The 18,843-nt window shown below is 45.0% G+C and overlaps 11 non-coding genes across 11 annotated transcripts; all 11 read right to left on the bottom strand.

Annotated features, from left to right (window-relative positions):
- Positions 1-49: 49 nt before the first annotated feature.
- LOC141224738 (U2 spliceosomal RNA) lies at positions 50-240 on the bottom strand. The gene has a single exon (XR_012292072.1). It is a non-coding gene; the product is annotated as a U2 spliceosomal RNA (small nuclear RNA).
- Positions 241-1,355: 1,115 nt separating this feature from the next.
- On the bottom strand, positions 1,356-1,546 carry LOC141224739 (U2 spliceosomal RNA). Its single transcript, XR_012292073.1, has one exon. It is a non-coding gene; the product is annotated as a U2 spliceosomal RNA (small nuclear RNA).
- A 1,115-nt stretch (positions 1,547-2,661) lies between these two features.
- LOC141224740 (U2 spliceosomal RNA) lies at positions 2,662-2,852 on the bottom strand. Its single transcript, XR_012292074.1, has one exon. It is a non-coding gene; the product is annotated as a U2 spliceosomal RNA (small nuclear RNA).
- A 1,115-nt stretch (positions 2,853-3,967) lies between these two features.
- LOC141224438 (U2 spliceosomal RNA) lies at positions 3,968-4,157 on the bottom strand. The gene has a single exon (XR_012291860.1). It is a non-coding gene; the product is annotated as a U2 spliceosomal RNA (small nuclear RNA).
- Positions 4,158-10,332: 6,175 nt separating this feature from the next.
- On the bottom strand, positions 10,333-10,523 carry LOC141224742 (U2 spliceosomal RNA). The gene has a single exon (XR_012292076.1). It is a non-coding gene; the product is annotated as a U2 spliceosomal RNA (small nuclear RNA).
- A 1,112-nt stretch (positions 10,524-11,635) lies between these two features.
- Positions 11,636-11,826, bottom strand: LOC141224743 (U2 spliceosomal RNA). Its single transcript, XR_012292077.1, has one exon. It is a non-coding gene; the product is annotated as a U2 spliceosomal RNA (small nuclear RNA).
- Positions 11,827-12,941: 1,115 nt separating this feature from the next.
- Positions 12,942-13,132, bottom strand: LOC141224374 (U2 spliceosomal RNA). The gene has a single exon (XR_012291801.1). It is a non-coding gene; the product is annotated as a U2 spliceosomal RNA (small nuclear RNA).
- A 1,114-nt stretch (positions 13,133-14,246) lies between these two features.
- On the bottom strand, positions 14,247-14,437 carry LOC141224744 (U2 spliceosomal RNA). Its single transcript, XR_012292078.1, has one exon. It is a non-coding gene; the product is annotated as a U2 spliceosomal RNA (small nuclear RNA).
- A 1,115-nt stretch (positions 14,438-15,552) lies between these two features.
- Positions 15,553-15,743, bottom strand: LOC141224745 (U2 spliceosomal RNA). The gene has a single exon (XR_012292079.1). It is a non-coding gene; the product is annotated as a U2 spliceosomal RNA (small nuclear RNA).
- A 1,115-nt stretch (positions 15,744-16,858) lies between these two features.
- Positions 16,859-17,049, bottom strand: LOC141224746 (U2 spliceosomal RNA). The gene has a single exon (XR_012292080.1). It is a non-coding gene; the product is annotated as a U2 spliceosomal RNA (small nuclear RNA).
- Positions 17,050-18,161: 1,112 nt separating this feature from the next.
- On the bottom strand, positions 18,162-18,352 carry LOC141224747 (U2 spliceosomal RNA). Its single transcript, XR_012292081.1, has one exon. It is a non-coding gene; the product is annotated as a U2 spliceosomal RNA (small nuclear RNA).
- Between the last annotated feature and the right edge of the window lie 491 nt (positions 18,353-18,843).

The following is an 18,843-nucleotide window of genomic DNA, read 5'->3' on the forward strand; positions in this document are numbered from 1 at the left end:
CAAAAAACATTGAATTCAATTCTTTCTGATTTTAGAAACTGCATTAAAGAAGGGGTGCACCGGTCCTGGAGATACTGCAATACCAGGTCAATGCGTGGAGTGGACAGAGCAAGCTCTTTTTCCATCTCCCTGTTCTAAAAATCCATTTAATATATGGTCCCCAGATAGGGGACGTATCAGATATTAAACTGATAAGAACAGATACTACACTTGATCTTAGCCAAAAGGCCGAGAAGCGATAACCAGAATTGGTTTCAAACTACGGAGCCACCCAAGGATCCTGAAAAGTCCATTTGTGGAGATGAGCTCCTGGACTCCCGTTAAGAAGACATGTTGTCAACCTCTAGATCCCTTACATGCCTGCACTTTTCGGCTTGCTGCTGCTGCAATCCACGCGTTTTAGATCTGCATAACTCCACCTCTTTAAACACAGCACCTTCACCCCCTGCTGTTCCCACCCGCCTCAACACCGTTGGAAGGGAGGAGAACCAATTAAGGCGGGGGGTGGGGTGGAACGAGCAGCTGTCTACCCTTAGCAGGAGGGCTCCTGATTACATACCTCTCCTGCTGCTGCTGCTGCTGGCTGTCCAGCAGCAGACTGAAGGTGGCTGCTGCTGTGCACAGGTATATAAAGGCTCAGAGCCTATTATGACACGCGCAGCCAGCGTTCCATTGCCACATTCCATCTACTGCAGGCAGGATACCTGGCTGGCTGAATGTCGCTGAGAAGCTCACAGAGACCGCCATAAGCAACAGTTTAACAGAATGCCACAGACTAATCAACCAAACTTTTTGGGTTGGGTTCTCTTTTATAGTCTGCAGGCATTAAATGAAAGAAGTCAGTGTTCCAGCAGAAGGAGACAACGTTTCAGAAAAGGCATTGTAGCAAACCAAAAAAGAAATTTTAAGCGCAGCAGAGTAACCAGCGCACATACCTGTTAGCTCAGGTGAGTTTAAAAGGCTGCTGTTGATAACAAGGGCATTTGCTAAATAGATGGTGTGTGTGCAACAATATACTGAAAGGTCAATTATATTGTGCAGCTTATCTCACCACCTGTAGTTATTTAGGTGAAAGCTCCAAAATGCTTGCCTAATATGTCTGTTTATCCAAAAGGAAGTAAAAAGGGAGAGCTAGAAAGATAGCATTGCATCACATTACATGGCAATGCAATGCACAGTTGCTGAAGTTGAACCAAAATGAGCTTGTAATCTGGCTTCTGCAACTTTGAACATGAAAAATCCAATGAGGAGAAGAAAAGCAAAGCCAAAGAGTCCATCCCAAAATCCGACAAACAAGCAAAATGAACAAAAAACATTGAATTCAATTCTTTCTGATTTTAGAAACTGCATTAAAGAAGGGGTGCACCGGTCCTGGAGATACTGCAATACCAGGTCAATGCGTGGAGTGGACAGAGCAAGCTCTTTTTCCATCTCCCTGTTCTAAAAATCCATTTAATATATGGTCCCCAGATAGGGGACGTATCAGATATTAAACTGATAAGAACAGATACTACACTTGATCTTAGCCAAAAGGCCGAGAAGCGATAACCAGAATTGGTTTCAAACTACGGAGCCACCCAAGGATCCTGAAAAGTCCATTTGTGGAGATGAGCTCCTGGACTCCCGTTAAGAAGACATGTTGTCAACCTCTAGATCCCTTACATGCCTGCACTTTTCGGCTTGCTGCTGCTGCAATCCACGCGTTTTAGATCTGCATAACTCCACCTCTTTAAACACAGCACCTTCACCCCCTGCTGTTCCCACCCACCTCAACACCGTTGGAAGGGAGGAGAACCAATTAAGGCGGGGGGTGGGGTGGAACGAGCAGCTGTCTACCCTTAGCAGGAGGGCTCCTGATTACATACCTCTCCTGCTGCTGCTGCTGCTGGCTGTCCAGCAGCAGACTGAAGGTGGCTGCTGCTGTGCACAGGTATATAAAGGCTCAGAGCCTATTATGACACGCGCAGCCAGCGTTCCATTGCCACATTCCATCTACTGCAGGCAGGATACCTGGCTGGCTGAATGTCGCTGAGAAGCTCACAGAGACCGCCATAAGCAACAGTTTAACAGAATGCCACAGACTAATCAACCAAACTTTTTGGGTTGGGTTCTCTTTTATAGTCTGCAGGCATTAAATGAAAGAAGTCAGTGTTCCAGCAGAAGGAGACAACGTTTCAGAAAAGGCATTGTAGCAAACCAAAAAAGAAATTTTAAGCGCAGCAGAGTAACCAGCGCACATACCTGTTAGCTCAGGTGAGTTTAAAAGGCTGCTGTTGATAACAAGGGCATTTGCTAAATAGATGGTGTGTGTGCAACAATATACTGAAAGGTCAATTATATTGTGCAGCTTATCTCACCACCTGTAGTTATTTAGGTGAAAGCTCCAAAATGCTTGCCTAATATGTCTGTTTATCCAAAAGGAAGTAAAAAGGGAGAGCTAGAAAGATAGCATTGCATCACATTACATGGCAATGCAATGCACAGTTGCTGAAGTTGAACCAAAATGAGCTTGTAATCTGGCTTCTGCAACTTTGAACATGAAAAATCCAATGAGGAGAAGAAAAGCAAAGCCAAAGAGTCCATCCCAAAATCCGACAAACAAGCAAAATGAACAAAAAACATTGAATTCAATTCTTTCTGATTTTAGAAACTGCATTAAAGAAGGGGTGCACCGGTCCTGGAGATACTGCAATACCAGGTCAATGCGTGGAGTGGACAGAGCAAGCTCTTTTTCCATCTCCCTGTTCTAAAAATCCATTTAATATATGGTCCCCAGATAGGGGACGTATCAGATATTAAACTGATAAGAACAGATACTACACTTGATCTTAGCCAAAAGGCCGAGAAGCGATAACCAGAATTGGTTTCAAACTACGGAGCCACCCAAGGATCCTGAAAAGTCCATTTGTGGAGATGAGCTCCTGGACTCCCGTTAAGAAGACATGTTGTCAACCTCTAGATCCCTTACATGCCTGCACTTTTCGGCTTGCTGCTGCTGCAATCCACGCGTTTTAGATCTGCATAACTCCACCTCTTTAAACACAGCACCTTCACCCCCTGCTGTTCCCACCCACCTCAACACCGTTGGAAGGGAGGAGAACCAATTAAGGCGGGGGGTGGGGTGGAACGAGCAGCTGTCTACCCTTAGCAGGAGGGCTCCTGATTACATACCTCTCCTGCTGCTGCTGCTGCTGGCTGTCCAGCAGCAGACTGAAGGTGGCTGCTGCTGTGCACAGGTATATAAAGGCTCAGAGCCTATTATGACACGCGCAGCCAGCGTTCCATTGCCACATTCCATCTACTGCAGGCAGGATACCTGGCTGGCTGAATGTCGCTGAGAAGCTCACAGAGACCGCCATAAGCAACAGTTTAACAGAATGCCACAGACTAATCAACCAAACTTTTTGGGTTGGGTTCTCTTTTATAGTCTGCAGGCATTAAATGAAAGAAGTCAGTGTTCCAGCAGAAGGAGACAACGTTTCAGAAAAGGCATTGTAGCAAACCAAAAAAGAAATTTTAAGCGCAGCAGAGTAACCAGCGCACATACCTGTTAGCTCAGGTGAGTTTAAAAGGCTGCTGTTGATAACAAGGGCATTTGCTAAATAGATGGTGTGTGTGCAACAATATACTGAAAGGTCAATTATATTGTGCAGCTTATCTCACCACCTGTAGTTATTTAGGTGAAAGCTCCAAAATGCTTGCCTAATATGTCTGTTTATCCAAAAGGAAGTAAAAAGGGAGAGCTAGAAAGATAGCATTGCATCACATTACATGGCAATGCAATGCACAGTTGCTGAAGTTGAACCAAAATGAGCTTGTAATCTGGCTTCTGCAACTTTGAACATGAAAAATCCAATGAGGAGAAGAAAAGCAAAGCCAAAGAGTCCATCCCAAAATCCGACAAACAAGCAAAATGAACAAAAAACATTGAATTCAATTCTTTCTGATTTTAGAAACTGCATTAAAGAAGGGGTGCACCGGTCCTGGAGATACTGCAATACCAGGTCAATGCGTGGAGTGGACAGAGCAAGCTCTTTTTCCATCTCCCTGTTCTAAAAATCCATTTAATATATGGTCCCCAGATAGGGGACGTATCAGATATTAAACTGATAAGAACAGATCAGGTTTCAACATATTTTATTAAGTGCGTAAAAGATGGTTTACAATCAAAAACAACAACACAAACAGTACATTATTAAAACACAGAATTCCACCCATAAAAACCCCATATACGATTGGCATCCCTTCTCCCAATACATTTGACATCCCTCAAGTAATAAATATACATCTGGCTAAAAGCAATTTTAAGACAATCCTTCACAGAAATAGCATCACGTTTAAAAAGTAAAATATTGCGTGCCTTCCAAAGGGCGTCTTTAAAACAGTTAATCATACACCAACATATACAATACTGTTGAGGGGTCGGACATTTAAAAAGGCCATATAAAACATATTCATGGTTAAAATCTCTTAAACCGCAAGTCCATTTTAAAAGAATCCCAACTTTGTGCCAAAGTTCCTGTGCAAATGGGCAATTCCACATAAGGTGCAAGGTGGTTTCGTCATAAACACATGAGTCTCTGGGGCATTTTGCTCTGGCCACCAGGCCTCTCCTGTGTTGAAATTCTCTGGTGGGGAGGCACTGGTGGACCACCATCCATGCGATGTCCTTATGTCCATTTGCTAAGAATTTCCCGAAGACATTCTTCCAAACTTGCTTCGATCTCTCTTCTGAGAAATTTACTATGGGGGTCACATCTTCATTCCTCCTCAGAAAAGATAAAAGCTTCTTGCGGTCTTTAAAAATGTCCATATTAAAATCACCAAGGCTATAAAATCGAACAGTCTTTTCTAAGATTGCTTGGTGTTTGGGGGGGCATAGTAAAACAGGGGAATTCAACGACAACTTAAACCATCTTTTAAAAATCATCCCACAAGTATATTTTAAAAAATAACTTAGCGCACTATTACCATTAAAATGTTTGAAACAAAAGCAGAAATAATTTAAATACAAATAAATATGTAAGTCGGGGACATCCCTTCCGCCGTTCATTTTATTCTTCCTCATTATTTCTCGCCTTAATTTTTCCATTTTGGAGTTCCATAAAAACATAAAGATCATCCTAGTCATTTTTTTAATTAAAACATCAGAGGGGGGGTACACCATAGCTATATACAGTATGAGGGGTAACAACACTGATTTTATAATTAAAATTTTCCCCTCCATTGTTAGGGACCTCAAACCCCAAAATGATATTTTCTTTGACATTTTTTCTATGACATTCTCCCAGCTTTGAGTTCCCACATTCTCCTCGTTAAAAACAACTCCAAGAATTTTTACATTGTCTCGTTTTATAGTGAGCTGCGGGAGTTGGGCGGTGTCCCAGGATCCCAAAGTCAGACATTCAGATTTATTTAAATTAAGTTTAAAACCGGATGCCTGGGAAAAAAAATCAATGCGCAACACCGCCCTCCGGAGGGAAGCAGGGTCCACGCACACAACCGTCACGTCATCCATGTAGCCAAAGACTCTGACATCACTGCCACCTCCGCCAGGAACAGGAACCCCTCTAATCACTTTGTCTTTCCTTATTGCGCTCAGCAGGGGCTCCATGGCGCAGATGAACAGGATGGGCGACAAGGGGCATCCCTGCTTCACTCCGGACTCAAGGGGAACTCCATCTGTTAAAAAGCCATTAAGAGAAATTTGACTAAAACAATTTTTATATAAAATCTTAATACAATTTAAAAGCATATTAGGGATAGTCATTCTTTTTAAAACTCTAAAAAGAAATCTATGAGAGACTCTATCGAAAGCTTTTTCAAAATCTAGGGCTAAAAGGGCTACATTTTGACCCCGGTCTCTGGAATACCAAATTACATCCCTTAATACGTTTAAAACCTCTGAAATACTTCTGCCTGGTACACTACAAACCTGCTCAGGCTGGATTAGTTTGGCAATGACATTCCTGAGCCGGTTTGCAACCACCTTAGCAAGTACCTTGTAATCAACGTTTAGGAGAGTTATGGGTCTCCAATTCGCTAGAGCACTGCGATCACCTTTTTTATATATCAAAGACACCACTCCTCTCCTCCACGAAAATGGCAACTGTTCAGAAATAAAAACTTCTTTAAAAAGCATAAAAAGGTCCTCTTTTAAAATGTCCCAAAAAGTAAGATAAAACTCTACAGGTAGTCCATCACACCCAGGTGCTTTGCCCTTAGAGAAACTTTTAAAAACATAAAATAATTCCTCTAAAACAATATCGCGTTCTAAAAACTCCTGGTCTGTAAAATTTAACTTAAAATCGAGATCATTAAGAGCATCAGATAAAAAGGACTCATCTATACACTTTTTACTAAAAAGATGCTTATAAAAGTTAAAAGTAGCATTCAACATTCCCTGCATAGATGTTTCACCCTCTAGATTTGTGATCACTTCTCTTTTATCCATGACTTTTTTGAAGAAGAAGCGAGAGCACTTCTCCCCCTCCTCCAAGTGCTGCACTCTAGAGTTAAAAATAATCTCTTTCCCCTTTGTGTCTATGCAGTTCTGGATTTCAGTTTTTAGGCTAGCAATATCATCTCCCACCTCCACCCCTAGCTCTTTGAATTTAAAAAGTGTTTGTAGTTTGGTGTTAAGATCACTAAAACATCTTTTTTTCTCTCTAGCTTTACGTCTCCCTGCTTTTATAAAAAACATTCTGACTTTTTTTTTCAAATTTTCCCACCAGGTTACCATAGGGGCATCAGAAGGTTTTTGTCGCCGCCAGGCTTGATAGGCTTTACCAAAGTCTTGTCGAATCAGAGGGTCCTCCAGCAGGTAAGTACTTAGACGCCAGAGGCCCCTGTTGACCCTCTGTTCATCCCGGTATTCTAGGTGCACCTCCAAGCCCTTATGGTCAGAAAATATATTTGATGTTAAAACACATTTTACAGGGTTAAAATCATCTGATAGGAAAATAAAATCGATCCTGGAGGACACCCCTCTTCCGGACCACGTATAACCAGGGTCCGTCGGCAGGAGTGACCTCCACGCATCGCATAATTTAAAATCAGTTATAAAATCTTTCAATAGATGACATGACTTATCCAATTTGCGTAAAGGGTCACCCCCCGCTCGTTGTTCACTAGCACAAAGACAATTAAAATCACCCCCTACGATCAGGGGAGATGACCCAGTACAGTACAATGGCAATATCCCAAATAAATTAATTCTCTCTTGCTTATCAGGGGGAGCATAAATATTCATTACACGTAGGGTAAAACCATTAAATTTAAAATGCACTAAAACCACTCTGCCTGGTACTATTTCTGTGACAGCATTTACAGTAATATTTCTCCCACGACAGAGGAAGCCCACCCCCGCTGACTTGTTGTCATTGGAGCCAGACCAGATGGAGGGCCCCAGTCTCCAATCTGTCTTGATGTCATTATAATTTAGTGCATGTTGTATCCCGCATTCCTGTAATAAACAAATGTCAAAGTCAGCGGTTTCTAAATACTTGAATAGAGCAGCCCTACGAACTGGGCTCTTTAATGACCTCACATTCAGTGAGACAAGTCTTAATGTCGGCATTCATAGGTCAGGGTGGTGGATCTTCCATGAGGACACCTGACTCAAAGCCCTGTATGTCAAATTGCTCCAGGACATCCGGGCTAGAGGACCCAAACGACTCGATATTCTGTGAGCCGGCGGTTGCCCCCTCGTAGGTCACGGTTCCCAGCCACATTCCAGGAGACGCTGGGGCTTCGACATTCCGTCTCTTTTTCGGGGCAGACTCCACCAGGTCACTGGTACAGTCCTCCTCTTCCTCCACCTCCTCCAGCGGGAGAGACTGGTCCATCAGGATAAGATCACCAACACCGATTCCCTGATGTTCGCCACCTAGAAGCAAAGCCCCCTCATCTGGCTGGCTAATCGCCCTGGAAGATCCTGAGGCCATCGCTGCGTGGTCCCCTGTAGCCAACCGCACAGGGGCACCACCCTCCAGCCCAACAGGATCGGTATCGGGAACCATCGACACGGAGGATACCCTCCCAGAAGGAGGACCCCTCCGCTCCGGTCCATGCGAGGTCCGCCCATCGTTAAGGGACTTCGATGCAGGGGCCGCCCCAGAGGGGCCTCCGGCTCCCTGCTCCATCCCAGCCTTCTCGCCCTTCGAACCGCCCTCCGACGCCGGCCCGCCAGTGAAGACCGGCGGGCGCATCGGCTCAGCTGCAGAAGATGCAGCTTCTGCGTAGGTCCTGGTCCTGGTCCTGTTGGGGCATCCTCGGAACATGTGCCCCGCCTCACCACAAAGATTGCATTTCCTCCCAACGGGACAGTCCTTCATTAAATGTCCGTAACAGCTGCAATTATTGCAGCGGTCTACTTTCCTGCCCGTGCAGGACGTTTGGGTATGACCCATTTGTCCACAGTTCCTGCAACATACCGGCATTCCAGGGTAAAATAAGTAGCCTCTGCTCTTACCGATCACAAATGTTGAGGGAGGGTGTAGCATTCCTCCCACTCCGCTTGGGTCCCTCTTTAGACGGGCCATGTACCTCCTCTTGCCGCACCAGAAGCCTACCGCGTTCTTCACAGTGCCCAGGTATCTCAGATCGTCACAATAACGGATAAGGTAGGTCGAGATGTCTGCAGCTTCCACAAAGGGGTTCGGGAAATGCACCACGATAGGGATCTCGTCATAGGCATACAAGAGACAAAAGGTTAGTCCATCCAATTCATCCAAGTAGTATTTCTCATTTACCTTTTGTACGAGTTGGTGACAGCATCCCTGGCTCTTGAAGGTGATGGTGTAAGTCCCCTTGTACTCATTGTCCTGGAAGCAGAATATGTCTTCCCGCCGAAACTCCAGAACTCCAAGCAGAATCCTATGGCAGATGTAATACAAATTCTTCTCCGTCCTCGATCCTGCTCCAACTTCAATCCTCACGGTGTTCCGCATCCGGGCATCACCCGATGAATATGTGAGCGTTGCCGGCATCCTTCACTCAGGAACGTACCGACTCTTCTCTCTGAAAGGCGCAAGCCTTCATGGGATCCCTTCCCGTTGCTCCCGGACTAATCCTTCCTCCCAATAGCAGCAGGGGGGTTAAGTCCCTCCGAAAAGGAACGATCCCCCCAGGCCGAGAGAAAGGGTACCAAGAGCACCTCACAGGCAAGACCACACAGGTAAACCTGATAGATCGTGCCAAAAGGCCGAGAAGCGATAACCAGAATTGGTTTCAAACTACGGAGCCACCCAAGGATCCTGAAAAGTCCATTTGTGGAGATGAGCTCCTGGACTCCCGTTAAGAAGACATGTTGTCAACCTCTAGATCCCTTACATGCCTGCACTTTTCGGCTTGCTGCTGCTGCAATCCACGCGTTTTAGATCTGCATAACTCCACCTCTTTAAACACAGCACCTTCACCCCCTGCTGTTCCCACCCGCCTCAACACCGTTGGAAGGGAGGAGAACCAATTAAGGCGGGGGGTGGGGTGGAACGAGCAGCTGTCTACCCTTAGCAGGAGGGCTCCTGATTACATACCTCTCCTGCTGCTGCTGCTGCTGGCTGTCCAGCAGCAGACTGAAGGTGGCTGCTGCTGTGCACAGGTATATAAAGGCTCAGAGCCTATTATGACACGCGCAGCCAGCGTTCCATTGCCACATTCCATCTACTGCAGGCAGGATACCTGGCTGGCTGAATGTCGCTGAGAAGCTCACAGAGACCGCCATAAGCAACAGTTTAACAGAATGCCACAGACTAATCAACCAAACTTTTTGGGTTGGGTTCTCTTTTATAGTCTGCAGGCATTAAATGAAAGAAGTCAGTGTTCCAGCAGAAGGAGACAACGTTTCAGAAAAGGCATTGTAGCAAACCAAAAAAGAAATTTTAAGCGCAGCAGAGTAACCAGCGCACATACCTGTTAGCTCAGGTGAGTTTAAAAGGCTGCTGTTGATAACAAGGGCATTTGCTAAATAGATGGTGTGTGTGCAACAATATACTGAAAGGTCAATTATATTGTGCAGCTTATCTCACCACCTGTAGTTATTTAGGTGAAAGCTCCAAAATGCTTGCCTAATATGTCTGTTTATCCAAAAGGAAGTAAAAAGGGAGAGCTAGAAAGATAGCATTGCATCACATTACATGGCAATGCAATGCACAGTTGCTGAAGTTGAACCAAAATGAGCTTGTAATCTGGCTTCTGCAACTTTGAACATGAAAAATCCAATGAGGAGAAGAAAAGCAAAGCCAAAGAGTCCATCCCAAAATCCGACAAACAAGCAAAATGAACAAAAAACATTGAATTCAATTCTTTCTGATTTTAGAAACTGCATTAAAGAAGGGGTGCACCGGTCCTGGAGATACTGCAATACCAGGTCAATGCGTGGAGTGGACAGAGCAAGCTCTTTTTCCATCTCCCTGTTCTAAAAATCCATTTAATATATGGTCCCCAGATAGGGGACGTATCAGATATTAAACTGATAAGAACAGATACTACACTTGATCTTAGCCAAAAGGCCGAGAAGCGATAACCAGAATTGGTTTCAAACTACGGAGCCACCCAAGGATCCTGAAAAGTCCATTTGTGGAGATGAGCTCCTGGACTCCCGTTAAGAAGACATGTTGTCAACCTCTAGATCCCTTACATGCCTGCACTTTTCGGCTTGCTGCTGCTGCAATCCACGCGTTTTAGATCTGCATAACTCCACCTCTTTAAACACAGCACCTTCACCCCCTGCTGTTCCCACCCGCCTCAACACCGTTGGAAGGGAGGAGAACCAATTAAGGCAGGGGGTGGGGTGGAACGAGCAGCTGTCTACCCTTAGCAGGAGGGCTCCTGATTACATACCTCTCCTGCTGCTGCTGCTGGCTGTCCAGCAGCAGACTGAAGGTGGCTGCTGCTGTGCACAGGTATATAAAGGCTCAGAGCCTATTATGACACGCGCAGCCAGCGTTCCATTGCCACATTCCATCTACTGCAGGCAGGATACCTGGCTGGCTGAATGTCGCTGAGAAGCTCACAGAGACCGCCATAAGCAACAGTTTAACAGAATGCCACAGACTAATCAACCAAACATTTTGGGTTGGGTTCTCTTTTATAGTCTGCAGGCATTAAATGAAAGAAGTCAGTGTTCCAGCAGAAGGAGACAACGTTTCAGAAAAGGCATTGTAGCAAACCAAAAAAGAAATTTTAAGCGCAGCAGAGTAACCAGCGCACATACCTGTTAGCTCAGGTGAATTTAAAAGGCTGCTGTTGATAACAAGGGCATTTGCTAAATAGATGGTGTGTGTGCAACAATATACTGAAAGGTCAATTATATTGTGCAGCTTATCTCACCACCTGTAGTTATTTAGGTGAAAGCTCCAAAATGCTTGCCTAATATGTCTGTTTATCCAAAAGGAAGTAAAAAGGGAGAGCTAGAAAGATAGCATTGCATCACATTACATGGCAATGCAATGCACAGTTGCTGAAGTTGAACCAAAATGAGCTTGTAATCTGGCTTCTGCAACTTTGAACATGAAAAATCCAATGAGGAGAAGAAAAGCAAAGCCAAAGAGTCCATCCCAAAATCCGACAAACAAGCAAAATGAACAAAAAACATTGAATTCAATTCTTTCTGATTTTAGAAACTGCATTAAAGAAGGGGTGCACCGGTCCTGGAGATACTGCAATACCAGGTCAATGCGTGGAGTGGACAGAGCAAGCTCTTTTTCCATCTCCCTGTTCTAAAAATCCATTTAATATATGGTCCCCAGATAGGGGACGTATCAGATATTAAACTGATAAGAACAGATACTACACTTGATCTTAGCCAAAAGGCCGAGAAGCGATAACCAGAATTGGTTTCAAACTACGGAGCCACCCAAGGATCCTGAAAAGTCCATTTGTGGAGATGAGCTCCTGGACTCCCGTTAAGAAGACATGTTGTCAACCTCTAGATCCCTTACATGCCTGCACTTTTCGGCTTGCTGCTGCTGCAATCCACGCGTTTTAGATCTGCATAACTCCACCTCTTTAAACACAGCACCTTCACCCCCTGCTGTTCCCACCCGCCTCAACACCGTTGGAAGGGAGGAGAACCAATTAAGGCGGGGGGTGGGGTGGAACGAGCAGCTGTCTACCCTTAGCAGGAGGGCTCCTGATTACATACCTCTCCTGCTGCTGCTGCTGCTGGCTGTCCAGCAGCAGACTGAAGGTGGCTGCTGCTGTGCACAGGTATATAAAGGCTCAGAGCCTATTATGACACGCGCAGCCAGCGTTCCATTGCCACATTCCATCTACTGCAGGCTGGATACCTGGCTGGCTGAATGTCGCTGAGAAGCTCACAGAGACCGCCATAAGCAACAGTTTAACAGAATGCCACAGACTAATCAACCAAACATTTTGGGTTGGGTTCTCTTTTATAGTCTGCAGGCATTAAATGAAAGAAGTCAGTGTTCCAGCAGAAGGAGACAACGTTTCAGAAAAGGCATTGTAGCAAACCAAAAAAGAAATTTTAAGCGCAGCAGAGTAACCAGCGCACATACCTGTTAGCTCAGGTGAGTTTAAAAGGCTGCTGTTGATAACAAGGGCATTTGCTAAATAGATGGTGTGTGTGCAACAATATACTGAAAGGTCAATTATATTGTGCAGCTTATCTCACCACCTGTAGTTATTTAGGTGAAAGCTCCAAAATGCTTGCCTAATATGTCTGTTTATCCAAAAGGAAGTAAAAAGGGAGAGCTAGAAAGATAGCATTGCATCACATTACATGGCAATGCAATGCACAGTTGCTGAAGTTGAACCAAAATGAGCTTGTAATCTGGCTTCTGCAACTTTGAACATGAAAAATCCAATGAGGAGAAGAAAAGCAAAGCCAAAGAGTCCATCCCAAAATCCGACAAACAAGCAAAATGAACAAAAAACATTGAATTCAATTCTTTCTGATTTTAGAAACTGCATTAAAGAAGGGGTGCACCGGTCCTGGAGATACTGCAATACCAGGTCAATGCGTGGAGTGGACAGAGCAATCTCTTTTTCCATCTCCCTGTTCTAAAAATCCATTTAATATATGGTCCCCAGATAGGGGACGTATCAGATATTAAACTGATAAGAACAGATACTACACTTGATCTTAGCCAAAAGGCCGAGAAGCGATAACCAGAATTGGTTTCAAACTACGGAGCCACCCAAGGATCTTGAAAAGTCCATTTGTGGAGATGAGCTCCTGGACTCCCGTTAAGAAGACATGTTGTCAACCTCTAGATCCCTTACATGCCTGCACTTTTCGGCTTGCTGCTGCTGCAATCCACGCGTTTTAGATCTGCATAACTCCACCTCTTTAAACACAGCACCTTCACCCCCTGCTGTTCCCACCCGCCTCAACACCGTTGGAAGGGAGGAGAACCAATTAAGGCGGGGGGTGGGGTGGAACGAGCAGCTGTCTACCCTTAGCAGGAGGGCTCCTGATTACATACCTCTCCTGCTGCTGCTGCTGCTGGCTGTCCAGCAGCAGACTGAAGGTGGCTGCTGCTGTGCACAGGTATATAAAGGCTCAGAGCCTATTATGACACGCGCAGCCAGCGTTCCATTGCCACATTCCATTACTGCAGGCAGGATACCTGGCTGGCTGAATGTCGCTGAGAAGCTCACAGAGACCGCCATAAGCAACAGTTTAACAGAATGCCACAGACTAATCAACCAAACTTTTTGGGTTGGGTTCTCTTTTATAGTCTGCAGGCATTAAATGAAAGAAGTCAGTGTTCCAGCAGAAGGAGACAACGTTTCAGAAAAGGCATTGTAGCAAACCAAAAAAGAAATTTTAAGCGCAGCAGAGTAACCAGCGCACATACCTGTTAGCTCAGGTGAGTTTAAAAGGCTGCAGTTGATAACAAGGGCATTTGCTAAATAGATGGTGTGTGTGCAACAATATACTGAAAGGTCAATTATATTGTGCAGCTTATCTCACCACCTGTAGTTATTTAGGTGAAAGCTCCAAAATGCTTGCCTAATATGTCTGTTTATCCAAAAGGAAGTAAAAAGGGAGAGCTAGAAAGATAGCATTGCATCACATTACATGGCAATGCAATGCACAGTTGCTGAAGTTGAACCAAAATGAGCTTGTAATCTGGCTTCTGCAACTTTGAACATGAAAAATCCAATGAGGAGAAGAAAAGCAAAGCCAAAGAGTCCATCCCAAAATCCGACAAACAAGCAAAATGAACAAAAAACATTGAATTCAATTCTTTCTGATTTTAGAAACTGCATTAAAGAAGGGGTGCACCGGTCCTGGAGATACTGCAATACCAGGTCAATGCGTGGAGTGGACAGAGCAAGCTCTTTTTCCATCTCCCTGTTCTAAAAATCCATTTAATATATGGTCCCCAGATAGGGGACGTATCAGATATTAAACTGATAAGAACAGATACTACACTTGATCTTAGCCAAAAGGCCGAGAAGCGATAACCAGAATTGGTTTCAAACTACGGAGCCACCCAAGGATCCTGAAAAGTCCATTTGTGGAGATGAGCTCCTGGACTCCCGTTAAGAAGACATGTTGTCAACCTCTAGATCCCTTACATGCCTGCACTTTTCGGCTTGCTGCTGCTGCAATCTACGCGTTTTAGATCTGCATAACTCCACCTCTTTAAACACAGCACCTTCACCCCCTGCTGTTCCCACCCGCCTCAACACCGTTGGAAGGGAGGAGAACCAATTAAGGCGGGGGGTGGGGTGGAACGAGCAGCTGTCTACCCTTAGCAGGAGGGCTCCTGATTACATACCTCTCCTGCTGCTGCTGCTGCTGGCTGTCCAGCAGCAGACTGAAGGTGGCTGCTGCTGTGCACAGGTATATAAAGGCTCAGAGCCTATTATGACACGCGCAGCCAGCGTTCCATTGCCACATTCCATCTACTGCAGGCAGGATACCTGGCTGGCTGAATGTCGCTGAGAAGCTCACAGAGACCGCCATAAGCAACAGTTTAACAGAATGCCACAGACTAATCAACCAAACTTTTTGGGTTGGGTTCTCTTTTATAGTCTGCAGGCATTAAATGAAAGAAGTCAGTGTTCCAGCAGAAGGAGACAACGTTTCAGAAAAGGCATTGTAGCAAACCAAAAAAGAAATTTTAAGCGCAGCAGAGTAACCAGCGCACATACCTGTTAGCTCAGGTGAGTTTAAAAGGCTGCTGTTGATAACAAGGGCATTTGCTAAATAGATGGTGTGTGTGCAACAATATACTGAAAGGTCAATTATATTGTGCAGCTTATCTCACCACCTGTAGTTATTTAGGTGAAAGCTCCAAAATGCTTGCCTAATATGTCTGTTTATCCAAAAGGAAGTAAAAAGGGAGAGCTAGAAAGATAGCATTGCATCACATTACATGGCAATGCAATGCACAGTTGCTGAAGTTGAACCAAAATGAGCTTGTAATCTGGCTTCTGCAACTTTGAACATGAAAAATCCAATGAGGAGAAGAAAAGCAAAGCCAAAGAGTCCATCCCAAAATCCGACAAACAAGCAAAATGAACAAAAAACATTGAATTCAATTCTTTCTGATTTTAGAAACTGCATTAAAGAAGGGGTGCACCGGTCCTGGAGATACTGCAATACCAGGTCAATGCGTGGAGTGGACAGAGCAAGCTCTTTTTCCATCTCCCTGTTCTAAAAATCCATTTAATATATGGTCCCCAGATAGGGGACGTATCAGATATTAAACTGATAAGAACAGATACTACACTTGATCTTAGCCAAAAGGCCGAGAAGCGATAACCAGAATTGGTTTCAAACTACGGAGCCACCCAAGGATCCTGAAAAGTCCATTTGTGGAGATGAGCTCCTGGACTCCCGTTAAGAAGACATGTTGTCAACCTCTAGATCCCTTACATGCCTGCACTTTTCGGCTTGCTGCTGCTGCAATCCACGCGTTTTAGATCTGCATAACTCCACCTCTTTAAACACAGCACCTTCACCCCCTGCTGTTCCCACCCGCCTCAACACCGTTGGAAGGGAGGAGAACCAATTAAGGCGGGGGGTGGGGTGGAACGAGCAGCTGTCTACCCTTAGCAGGAGGGCTCCTGATTACATACCTCTCCTGCTGCTGCTGCTGCTGGCTGTCCAGCAGCAGACTGAAGGTGGCTGCTGCTGTGCACAGGTATATAAAGGCTCGGAGCCTATTATGACACGCGCAGCCAGCGTTCCATTGCCACATTCCATCTACTGCAGGCAGGATACCTGGCTGGCTGAATGTCGCTGAGAAGCTCACAGAGACCGCCATAAGCAACAGTTTAACAGAATGCCACAGACTAATCAACCAAACTTTTTGGGTTGGGTTCTCTTTTATAGTCTGCAGGCATTAAATGAAAGAAGTCAGTGTTCCAGCAGAAGGAGACAACGTTTCAGAAAAGGCATTGTAGCAAACCAAAAAAGAAATTTTAAGCGCAGCAGAGTAACCAGCGCACATACCTGTTAGCTCAGGTGAGTTTAAAAGGCTGCTGTTGATAACAAGGGCATTTGCTAAATAGATGGTGTGTGTGCAACAATATACTGAAAGGTCAATTATATTGTGCAGCTTATCTCACCACCTGTAGTTATTTAGGTGAAAGCTCCAAAATGCTTGCCTAATATGTCTGTTTATCCAAAAGGAAGTAAAAAGGGAGAGCTAGAAAGATAGCATTGCATCACATTACATGGCAATGCAATGCACAGTTGCTGAAGTTGAACCAAAATGAGCTTGTAATCTGGCTTCTGCAACTTTGAACATGAAAAATCCAATGAGGAGAAGAAAAGCAAAGCCAAAGAGTCCATCCCAAAATCCGACAAACAAGCAAAATGAACAAAAAACATTGAATTCAATTCTTTCTGATTTTAGAAACTGCATTAAAGAAGGGGTGCACCGGTCCTGGAGATACTGCAATACCAGGTCAATGCGTGGAGTGGACAGAGCAAGCTCTTTTTCCATCTCCCTGTTCTAAAAATCCATTTAATATATGGTCCCCAGATAGGGGACGTATCAGATATTAAACTGATAAGAACAGATACTACACTTGATCTTAGCCAAAAGGCCGAGAAGCGATAACCAGAATTGGTTTCAAACTACGGAGCCACCCAAGGATCCTGAAAAGTCCATTTGTGGAGATGAGCTCCTGGACTCCCGTTAAGAAGACATGTTGTCAACCTCTAGATCCCTTACATGCCTGCACTTTTCGGCTTGCTGCTGCTGCAATCCACGCGTTTTAGATCTGCATAACTCCACCTCTTTAAACACAGCACCTTCACCCCCTGCTGTTCCCACCCGCCTCAACACCGTTGGAAGGGAGGAGAACCAATTAAGGCGGGGGGTGGGGTGGAACGAGCAGCTGTCTACCCTTAGCAGGAGGGCTCCTGATTACATACCTCTCCTGCTGCTGCTGCTGGCTGTCCAGCAGCAGACTGAAGGTGGCTGCTGCTGTGCACAGGTATATAAAGGCTCAGAGCCTATTATGACACGCGCAGCCAGCGTTCCATTGCCACATTCCATCTACTGCAGGCAGGATACCTGGCTGGCTGAATGTCGCTGAGAAGCTCACAGAGACCGCCATAAGCAACAGTTTAACAGAATGCCACAGACTAATCAACCAAACTTTTTGGGTTGGGTTCTCTTTTATAGTCTGCAGGCATTAAATGAAAGAAGTCAGTGTTCCAGCAGAAGGAGACAACGTTTCAGAAAAGGCATTGTAGCAAACCAAAAAAGAAATTTTAAGCGCAGCAGAGTAACCAGCGCACATACCTGTTAGCTCAGGTGAGTTTAAAAGGCTGCTGTTGATAACAAGGGCATTTGCTAAATAGATGGTGTGTGTGCAACAATATACTGAAAGGTCAATTATATTGTGCAGCTTATCTCACCACCTGTAGTTATTTAGGTGAAAGCTCCAAAATGCTTGCCTAATATGTCTGTTTATCCAAAAGGAAGTAAAAAGGGAGAGCTAGAAAGATAGCATTGCATCACATTACATGGCAATGCAATGCACAGTTGCTGAAGTTGAACCAAAATGAGCTTGTAATCTGGCTTCTGCAACTTTGAACATGAAAAATCCAATGAGGAGAAGAAAAGCAAAGCCAAAGAGTCCATCCCAAAATCCGACAAACAAGCAAAATGAACAAAAAACATTGAATTCAATTCTTTCTGATTTTAGAAACTGCATTAAAGAAGGGGTGCACCGGTCCTGGAGATACTGCAATACCAGGTCAATGCGTGGAGTGGACAGAGCAAGCTCTTTTTCCATCTCCCTGTTCTAAAAATCCATTTAATATATGGTCCCCAGATAGGGGACGTATCAGATATTAAACTGATAAGAACAGATACTACACTTGATCTTAGCCAAAAGGCCGAGAAGCGATAACCAGAATTGGTTTCAAACTACGGAGCCACCCAAGGATCCTGAAAAGTCCATTTGTGGAGATGAGCTCCTGGACTCCCGTTAAGAAGACATGTTGTCAACCTCTAGATCCCTTACATGCCTGCACTTTTCGGCTTGCTGCTGCTGCAATCCACGCGTTTTAGATCTGCATAACTCCACCTCTTTAAACACAGCACCTTCACCCCCTGCTGTTCCCACCCGCCTCAACACCGTTGGAAGGGAGGAGAACCAATTAAGGCGGGGGGTGGGGTGGAACGAGCAGCTGTCTACCCTTAGCAGGAGGGCTCCTGATTACATACCTCTCCTGCTGCTGCTGCTGCTGGCTGTCCAGCAGCAGACTGAAGGTGGCTGCTGCTGTGCACAGGTATATAAAGGCTCGGAGCCTATTATGACACGCGCAGCCAGCGTTCCATTGCCACATTCCATCTACTGCAGGCAGGATACCTGGCTGGCTGAATGTCGCTGAGAAGC

The sequence above is a fragment of the Phyllobates terribilis genome, unplaced genomic scaffold (genome assembly GCF_046119375.1).
Source record: "Phyllobates terribilis strain yellow unplaced genomic scaffold, ASM4611937v1 Scaffold_393__1_contigs__length_1774422, whole genome shotgun sequence".
In the NCBI taxonomy this organism is placed as follows: domain Eukaryota; kingdom Metazoa; phylum Chordata; class Amphibia; order Anura; family Dendrobatidae; genus Phyllobates; species Phyllobates terribilis.